Source organism: Artemia franciscana, chromosome 5 (assembly GCF_032884065.1).
Source record: "Artemia franciscana chromosome 5, ASM3288406v1, whole genome shotgun sequence".
Taxonomy (NCBI): Eukaryota; Metazoa; Arthropoda; class Branchiopoda; order Anostraca; family Artemiidae; genus Artemia; species Artemia franciscana.
In genome coordinates this window covers 8495606-8505948 of record NC_088867.1, presented here as the reverse complement: position 1 = coordinate 8505948, position 10343 = coordinate 8495606, and positions in this window count along the sequence as shown.

Genomic DNA, 10343 nt, shown 5'->3' with positions numbered 1-10343 from the left:
TATATAGCTAAAGGTAGTGGGGATGAATAAGCAATCCGACCGAGCAAATTTTGTTTTTTGTCCCTAAACAGAAAAGGTAGCAGAAGAATAACCGTTAAAGGGTGTTTTTCACCTAATCCAATTACCTTTTATAGATCTTCAGGCAACGCGGTGATTGAAGATTTTTGCCAACTTCATTACATCATGTTAATAAATAAACAAACTCTAGGGGATGAAAGTGGCTTTAAAAGGTGACAAATTCAAGAGTAGTTATTGCGCTTATGTTTCAAATTAACATATCTTTTTTTTTAATTTTGATTGAAGTTATTTTGGGAACAAGGGAGAGGATGATTTGCAAGGACTTAAAAAAGTTTTTAACCCAGGAGGTAGAAATTTTTCCTATGACCTAGCCCCCAAGCTTAATTCTATAAAGAAGGTATTTTTAACATTTAAAAGGTTGAGTAGCCAAAAAACCTTTTGCCTGAGCAAAATGTCAAAAAAATATGCAAAGAAACTAAAGTATTAGCATATTACTAAAAACATTATTAATCTTAAATGTGTGTCTTTTATCAAAGGAAAAAATTATCAAATGTGGTTAGGATATTGATCACTATCTTATTTTCCATTTTGCTTAACAATCCTTTGAGAACGATCAAAACCTCTTAAAAAGCACATCCCCCAATCAATTATCAACAGAAGGAGAGAAAGGGTACTCTGAAATTCCCAATATTACTTTTTTTAACCTACATTTATGTATGATATTTTGCACAATATTTTTCCTCATTAGTGTTCTAACAACTTCAATTACGTCAACTTCAAACGTCTGTATTGGCAGTATGAGAAAACATAGGGCAAGGAGAAAACAAGGCAGTTTACAGCCAGATGAAAAAAAAGAATGACATTTCAAAAATAAGCAGTAGTAGTAGTAGAAAGGTTTAATAGCAAAAACTTGACAGCTATCGCTGATTTATGTTTCTTTACAACATATTCAAAATCAAACTATATTTGTAAATATAAATCAAACTATAAATATCAACTCTTATTTTACATTTTGACGAAAACCGGGACGAAAGAAATTACCATATCGGTTTGTTCTTGCTTTAACGGGAACTAACTTATCTTGCTTTTTCGTTCTCGATGGTAGATATTGATCGGGTAGAATGTCTGGCAAGAGCTTTTAAGAAAGCAAGAACTTTAAAAAACTCATTATCAGAGTTTCGTACCGGTTTTGGAGTGACGGCAGTCCTAGCCCCTCAAGAGCCTTTTCGTATGGGATGTAACGGCGGCCCAAGATGATCGATACCGCTCGCTTCTGAACTGATTAAAGCTCCTGACAGAAATACAATGTTCTAGGTGCTGAGGGCACACATATTCCAGGATGGGGCGGACATACGCCATGTGTCCATGCTTAATACTCTTTTTGTTCGCATTGAACCAATGCATATCGTTTAAAGTCTGTAGACTAGAGTTTGCACTTTTAACCACGTGTTTTATATGTGCGGCAAAGCTGAAGTCGTTGGAGAAAGTAACTCCAAGCATTTTGATACTGTTTGTTGGAAAGAATGGAACATTTGGCCCCATAACATCACTTTTTAGCGGGTTAAAGCGCACTATCTTTGACTTGTTCACACTAATCTCAAGATTTAGCTCCGCGCACTCTTTTGGGAAAACGCTGAAAAAATTTTAACTGAATTGTGGCGTCACAACTCCGTTTTGTACTAAATATTTCAGGATAAATGACAGGTCGTCCACGAACTTGTAGCGGTGGTCAAAGTCAGCTATGACGAAGTTACTTACACACAAGAATACAATAGCCGCAAGCTTAGTGCCTTGAGGGGCTCCACAGGTGTAATAGGACCACAGGTGGAATAGAGAGCAAACAGACGATGCATCCTCTGAGAAAGTCCAACACGAGCCTAAGATTTCTTTTCTTAGCCTCCATTAGCTTGAGATTAAGGACAGCTACAATGTGATTTATTAATTCAAATGCCTTTCGGAAATCTATGCAACCAAGATCTACAAAACTGTGACCTTTTTTGACCCACTTGAGGAAACTATCGTATATCTGCACTAGGTACACTGAGGTATTACAGTCTTTCAGTCCGCAGTATTGTCTCTGGTCGATAGATCCCTTGATTTGATCAAGTAAGACCCTCATGATAAAGGTCTTGGCCACTTTTGCCAGGCATGGTGTTTGCGAAATAGGTCTATGTTCGTCACAGCTCTTAGGGTTAGTAAGCTTCGGAATTATGCTAGCGTAAGCTTTTTTCCAAACAGCTGGAAAGATCCCTATAAAAAAGCAAGGTTTTATCAGCACTGAGAGTGGTTTCGCAATAAAAGGGTTGTATTCTCGACTCAGTTGGGGTGGAAGTTCGTCTGGATAAGCTGAGCAAACAACTTCACCTTCATCTGTGCAGGAGTCAAGTATTTCAGACTTCTGGGCTTGTTTGGGAGAAGGAAATGACATCCAGATGCGGGTGAAATATTGATTAACCTCATCAGCAGTTGTGTAAGTTCCGTCAAGGTGGCTTATTTTTATGTTGTTATGAATGTACTTGCCAGTAATTTTCTTGACCGCTCTGTGCCATTTCCTGGGATTAGTGTGCCTAAGACTGTCCGAAAACTTCTCACGCCCGTAATCTTTCTTCGCACTTCTCATGAAAGAGGTAATGTGATTGCGTAATATTGTCGCGTCTTGCAAATCTCCTTGGAAAAGCTTGCACTTTTTTCGGATTAGTTTTTTGATTTGGGGGATTATCCAGGGTTTATCACTTTCACATCTAATGAAAATCTTTTCAGGAAAAACTCAAAGTATTCGGCATGGAGAACTTCGTTGAACAGTTGGCATTTTTTATCTAGGCTTTTGTCTCCTTAGACTTCTGGAAAAGTGTGAGCAGCTATCCATTGACCATTGGTGCTAATTGCTGAATCAGTAAGCGGACGGTACTTGACACGCTTAATTTTAGGCTTGGGTATTGAAGCGGTAGCTGACCAGAGCACAAAGTTGTGATCAGAACAGGCAAGCGGCCCAAGGGATTCAGGGGTTTGGTAATATATCTCAGAGTTGGTCAGTGTTAAATCAAGTATGCTGCCGGATTCATGTGTTTGGAAATTTACAACCTACTTGAGGGAAAGGCTAGCCAGCTTTTCTTGGTTTGGTTAAAGTCCCCAGCCAGAACAATAGCAGGGTTTCCATGAAAATCAAGAAGGTTGTTGACAGTCTTTTGGAGGTATGTGACAAGATCACGGCGGTTTTTAGAACTTTCAGGGTAGTAGACTGAAGCAAAGATGATGCATGTGTAAGCACGCGGCATTGCTTATTGTTTGCACCAAACCCAAATAGCCTCATGTTCAGTGCTTTCGAGTTCACGTAGCTCCTTCATAGGGACATTTTCACGCAAGTAAAGGACTACTCCATCGCCTAGGCTGCGGTTGCCAAGAGCTTGTCTTGTTCTGAGATATAGGGGATAACCGGTAAGTTTTCCAGTCACTCCAGTCAGATTCCAAGTTTCTGCTATGGCTGCGACAGAAACATTGTTCTGCCGTATTACTACGTCGATCTCATCTATTTTATTGCAAAGAGAACGTTTGTTACAAAGCAGGAATGTGGGAAAACACTTCTTTGCATTGTATGCGACGGGACACAGATCTGATGGGGGTAGTTTAGAGCTTTCAGGGCCTGGGTCTGCGTTATATTTTGAGAGGGAGGGCAGAAGTTTCTGATTCGAAATTTTTACTTCTATGTAGAACCTGTATTTTGCTGTCAGTAATTTGTTGTTCTGCCAGAGACAATTGTCTCAATCACTTTACCGGGGTGGTCTCTTTGTCTAGTTTTAACTCGTATTCCAGCTCTTTTCCCGCGCCGCCTTCTTCTTTTCTGTCCGTACCGAGTAACACATCCTGGCGGAGCCTTCAGCAGTACAAGTTCGTTTAAATGAATGAAGGTGGATGGCACTAGTGGTGAAAATGGATAGGGTCTAATTTTAATGAGTGTTTTCATCAAACTGCTGATACCTACCTGGTTGCTCGTCACAGCAATTACTAGTCCGTGAGCAACTGCATTCAGCACTATAGGAATTTCTTAGGGTGTTTGACTTTGATCTCGCACAAATATAGGGCTAAACTTTCCAGATGGTCTAGATCCTCAACAGTGCAAGCGCCATCTAGATTAATGTATGAATGTTGTATATAGATGGCACCACCACCAAGCAAGGTGAATAAAGCTCAAATAAAGTGATCTATTTAGTTTGTATGAAAATGTCACTCATGTTTTTGATTCTATGTGTTTGTATGTGTATTTACATCTCTCTCCACCCTCTTGCGTGTCTTTCTGTCTGTTTGCATACCTGTTTGTATGACTCTGAGTGTTTTGTGTGCGTGATTTTGTTTCTCTCTCTCTCTGCCTATGTGTCTGAGCGTTTGTTTGTTTGTATCTCCGCCTGTTTGCGTACGTGTGATTGTATACTTTTTTTATCTCTCTGTGCCCGTGTGTCTGAGTGTCTTGTTGCCTCTCTCTGTGCCTAAGTGTCTGACTTTGTGCGCTTGCCTGTGTAATTGTCTCTCCGTGCCTGTTTGTTTGAGCCCCTGCTTACTTGTCTCTGTGTACCTTTGTGTCTGACTTTGTGTGTATTTAACTTTTCTCTCTGGCTAGGTGTCTGTTTTTCTGTCTCATGTGTGCCTGCGTGTCTGACTTTTTTTTTTGTTTATGTTTTCGTCTTTCTGTATGCGTGTGGGCATCAGTTTCTTTTTGCCTTTCGCTTTTTGCCTGTTTGTCTGACTTTGCTTGGAGATTTTTTTGTCTCTCTCTGTGTCTGCGTGTCTAAGCGACTTTTTGCCTGTCTCGCTGTGCCTGTATGTCTGGATTTGTGCGTTTTTACGTGAATTTATCTCTCTCTGAACCTCTGTATCACAGCATTTGTATTCCTGTCTCCGTGTGCCTGTGAGTCTGATTTAGTGGGTATGTGGCTGTATTTTTATCTCCTTTCCTGTCTTTCTCCCTCTCTCTGTGCCATTGAGTCTGACAATCTGTTTGCCTATCTCCGTTCGCCTGTGTTTCTGACTTTCTTTGCTTGTACAGATTTTTGTATCCCCCTATTTCTCTCTGTGCCCGTCGGTTAATTGTCTTGCATGTCTCTGTAGTGGACTTAAGGACGTTTACCTGTCTTTGTGTGTGGACTTAGTGTGAATGTGTTATATTTTATCACTCTCTGTGCCCTTGGGTCTGATCGTGTGTTTGGTTGTCTGTGCTTCTTTGTTAATTGTTGTCTGTGCTAATTTGTTTATTTGTGAGTGTTTTTGTCTCTCTGTACCTTTGTGTCTGAGCATTTATTTGCCTGTCTCTGTTTGACTGTGTGCCAGACTTTGCGTGCTCTTATTTGTTTTTATCTCTCTCTGTGTCTCTGAGTATGAGTTTCCTTTTGCCTGGATCTGTGTGCCTGTTTGCCTTTCTTTATGTGTCTATGTGTTTTTGTCTCTCTATGTGTCTGTTTTTCTGAGAGTCTGTTTGTTTTGTCTCTGTTTGCCTTTGTGTAAGACTTTGTGTGTTTTTGTCCCTCTTCGTGGCTTTGTTTCTGAAATTGTTTGCATGTCTTTGTGTCTGTTTGCATGCCTGTGTGTCCGGACATGTTTGTTTTTTATTTCTTTCAGCGCCTGTGTGTCCTAGCGTCTCTTTGCCTGTTTGAGTGTGCCTCTGTGTCTGACTGTTGGTGTTTTCGTGTATTTTTGTCTCTCTGTGCCTTTTGGTCTGAGTGTCTGTTTACTTGCTTGATTCTCGGACTTTGTGTGTAGGTGTGCGTTATTCTCTTTCTCTGCCAGAGTGTTAGAGCGTCTGTTTGCCAGTCCCTGTTTGCCCGTATTTTTAACTTTGTGTGTTTTTTGTGTGCCATTATCTCTCTCCGCGCCTCTATGTCTCAACGTCCGTTTGTCTGTCTCTATGTGCGTGAGTTTGTGCGCTTTATCGCGTGTTTTACCTCTCTCTGTGCTCATGGGTCTGATCGTCTATTTGCCTGTCTCTCTTTGCGTGTGTTTCTAGCTTTGTATGGTTATGTGTGTGTTTTATCTCTCCATCTGTCTCTCTCTCTCTCTGTGCCGGTTGGTCTAAACGTCTGTTTGCCTGTTTCTGTGTATGGACTTTGTCTGTGTGTCAGTGTTTTGGATCTCTCTATGCCGGTGGGTCTGATCGTCTTTTTGCCTATCTCTGTGTGCCTTTGTGTGTGTATGAGTCTTTTCGTCTCTCTCAGCTCCTGTATGACGAGCGTCTGTTTACTCGTCTCTGTTTGCATGCCTGTGTGTCTGACTTTCTGTGTTTGTTTGTGACTCTGTCTCCTTATGTCTGTGTGTCTTAGCGTCTGTTAGCCTGTCTCTGCGTGCCTTTGTGGCTGACTTAGTGCTTTTGTTCCTTTTTGTCTCTCTCGGTGCCTGTGTGCCTAAACTTCTGTTCTATTTGTGTTTGTTTGCATCTAATTGTGTCTCTTTGCATTACTGTGTGTTTGACTTTGTGTTTTGTATGTATTTTTTCTCTCTCTGTGCCTGTGTGTCGGGGCATCTGTTTGTGTATTTCTGTGTACCTGTGTGTCTCTTCTTCTCTTTCAAACCTTGGTAAAAAAAACGTATTAACCTAACTCAGACTCTAGTAGATTCCCAATGAGCCTGGTAGTTGTTACTTTGTTTCTTTAAATTCCTTTTCTTGTGTATCCAACTTTTGAAAAAAGTTTTAAAAGCCGTAGTTGTAATATAACAAAATAATGCAATGAAATATTATTATTTAAACAATGACATGTAGAATATCATCACAAAATATGAATACTTGGAATTAATTCCATAAAATAGTTAATTATTTTCTCTCTAGACATGACGTTTATTCCATTTGAGGTCAAAGACAACTTTTAATAATCTCACTGCACATTTCATTATTGATATTATTGGTTTCATTGACAGTATTTATTGGTAAGCAATCGATGGTACTAGTAAAATTTTCTGGTACTTTGTTTCTCATCAATTCTGCTTTATATTCCCTGGTAATATTCTTTGTCAATGCTCTTTTTATTTTGCTTGCGGTTTCACCATCCTTTACGGTATTATTTTTAAATACATTTCAGTTTCGGCACATAGATAAGATATGCAATATGACGTTGGTTCTGTAGTAGGCTGGTGTTCTTCTTATCTTCTTTTAAATGAAAAATCTTCGTTTTATAATAAGCACAAAGTAAAAAACAAATCACACAGAATCAGGCAGCAGAGTCTCTCAAACTCCAGAAAGCTCTATTAGAAGGTACAAGAATTATTTATTTATCAAAAAATTCTCGAATTATAATGGGTACCAATTAGAGAAATCACAGAGAATCAGGTAGCAGAGTCTCTCAAATTCCGTGAAGTTCTTAAAAAGATATAAGAATTGTGTGTTTAACAAAAAATCATCGCTTTTTAATGATCGCCAACCAAAGACGTTGATGCTTAACAATCGAAGAAACTATGAAAATCACCTTTTCAAACTGTGCTGGCTCTCGAAACGAGATAAAAATACAATGGCGTAACAAAGACAATGGTGTAACATTTACAATAATATTTCCCTAAGCCTATTTCCAGTTTTCGATTTATTTCCCTCCATGCGTATTATTTCCAGAAATAAGAAACACACAATCTATAGCTTTATCAATCTAGAAGCCTTGCGGTAAATTCTGCGTACGGGAAAGGGCTTATTTTCCAGAATTTGTTTCCTGAAATTAGGAAGGATTTGTTGGCACATAACTTTAAGGCACCATACAGTTGGGGAAATCTACGGTCTTGTGTTCGATTCCTATAGCTTATGAAACCCTTTGGTTTCGTCGGATTATAATGCTTCCTTGAAGAAAAAATCACAAAAAAAAGAATATCTCGAAGCAAAAACAAATCTTGATAGAAAATAATCTTCATGAAAAAAATCTAATTAAAAATTATATTGAAGAAAAAAATATCTAGAAGAACAAACACCATGAGGGGGAAAATCCTAAAAGAAAAAAACGCCTTGAAAGCAAAAAAAAACTTAAAGAAAAAAGATAAAACGTCTCTTAAAAGTATTACGTAGTATCCCACGAGTTTACCGTCTTCAGTTACCACTGGGGATATCCCACTTGATTAAGGTCCCCCATGAGCTGTCACACAACAAGTCAGGTGAGACTATGTCATCCTCAATAAATTTAACAGGTCACACAGGATTATGTCATCCATAGCGTAGATAAAAGACCCTTTATTACGTAAAATCACCTGCGTCTTGAAGAAATAGCACCAATATGAATGATGCTATGAAATAGCATCAATAGCACCTGTGTCTTGAACGGATCACCGCTAAACGTCTTCGTGAGTAACAGGGAAGAAGAAAAGAGTAGTGGCTGTGGACCCATTTGAATTCAAAGGGCGGTCGCTACTAATGTGGAATATGAGCGAAATAAAAAATTTAAATTTGACGAAACCGAAAAAAGATTGGCTTGCAGAGACAAAATTAACAAAAATAGGCGGAAAAAGCTAAGAACCTGGGTATTTGAGGAGCCAGGCTTGATATCCCGCTCCCTATTTCTTCAGAAATACTGACATGATTGCATTGTATAACATTATTCGCGTGATATGGGCGTTTCCCAAGTTCAAAGACGATAGTTTTCTGCTGGGGAGGGGGTAAGATTGGAACATGAAAACACCTTTACAGGACTTAATTTTGTCACAACATACAGAATAGGAAGGTAAAGCTTAACAGCCTTGTTGTGTATTTAATATTAGGGATGATAACCATTACAATATATGAATATCAAAATAAAACAATGTCCCGTTAAACCTCAATGTCTCGTCAAATTTAGCCAATTAATAAGACCAGAAGAGGGATCTTTCTCGCTTTAAAACTCATTTTCAAAGAAGTGTGAAACACCCCTTTGATTTTGATGTAGAAATATACATTTAATACAGATTCTTTCATTCGTATATTAGGGCTTTGCATTAAAATGAAACAAAGAAATTATAAGCACTTTCTTAGTTATAAGCCAATATGTTAAGATAATTAAATTAAAGAAACAAGTTTTTTAACTGCAAGTAAAGAATGACATTAAAACCTTAAACGAACAGAAATTAATCCGTATATGAAAGACGTTGTTCCCTCCTCAACGCCTAGCTCTTTAAGTTAAAGTTCGAGTCTTTGTCACAGCTCTACTTTTTCAAACAATAAACAATAGTCTCGTCAATACCTCACTCTTTATACAAGAGCTTGAATATTGTCTCAATTCTTTAAGAATGACCCTTTGAATAACAAAGGCTGTAGAATAAATATTTGCAATTACTAATAATAATTTGGCGTAAAGAGCAAGGTATTGTGGAGGAGACAGGCTCCCTTATATACGTAATATTTTCTGTTTGTTTTAAGTTTTAATGCTGCTCATTACTTCCAGTTGAAAAAAAATATTTTCCCATAGTTTTTTTTTTAAATAATGCTATCGACTAAACTGAGCAAAATCACCATCTCAAAATTTTGATTCGGTGACTTTGGGGAAAAAATGAGTTTTGCAGGGGGCCTAATTGCCCTCCAATTTTTTTGGTCACTTAAAAAAGGCACTATAACTTTTACTTTCTGTTAGAATGAACCCTCTCGAGACATTCTAGAACAACTGGGCCGATACGATCACCCCTGGAAAAAAAAAGAACACGCATTCGTGATTTGCCTTCTGGCCAAAAATACGAAATTCCGTATTTTTGTAGATAGGAACTTGAAATTTCTTCATAGGCCTAAATTTCCCAATTATATTTGAAAAGACTTAGTCAGGTTTTAGGTTTCAATTTTTGCAGCCCTTTTTTTGTCCCCTTAAAATTATGGGTCAAGTTTCAATCTTTTTAATTCTGTAGGGCTCTAACAGCCAAAATTGTAATTTATATTGTTGCTGGTGATTTTCTTTTTTTCTAACTTAAAGATAAGAAAAAAACATTTTTAATATAACTGCTCCATATTCAACCAAGTTGTTCTTTGGAGAAAAAGAGTTATGACACCAAAAAGGGTCACTGTTGCGATTCCCTGGGCATTGAGATAGCTCTATGACCAATACTGTACCTTTAGAATCAGAATCTTATCCTGCAGCAAAATTTTACATTAATTTCAGTTGTAATGTTACTCTTTGACTTCCCCCCCCCCCACGAATAACAGACAAATATATACCTAAAATAATATAAAGAAAGGGATTGCCATTGTTTTGACAAATCGTTAAATTAGTTTTAAGAAAAGAGTGACTATTAGGAAACTTACCTTAAATATACAATTAAAGGTATATATTTAACCATTTGGGGGTAGGGTGGGTACTATTTAGCTTTCCAAACGAAATGAATGTTGTATTTTGATTTGGGATAAAACTTCACTT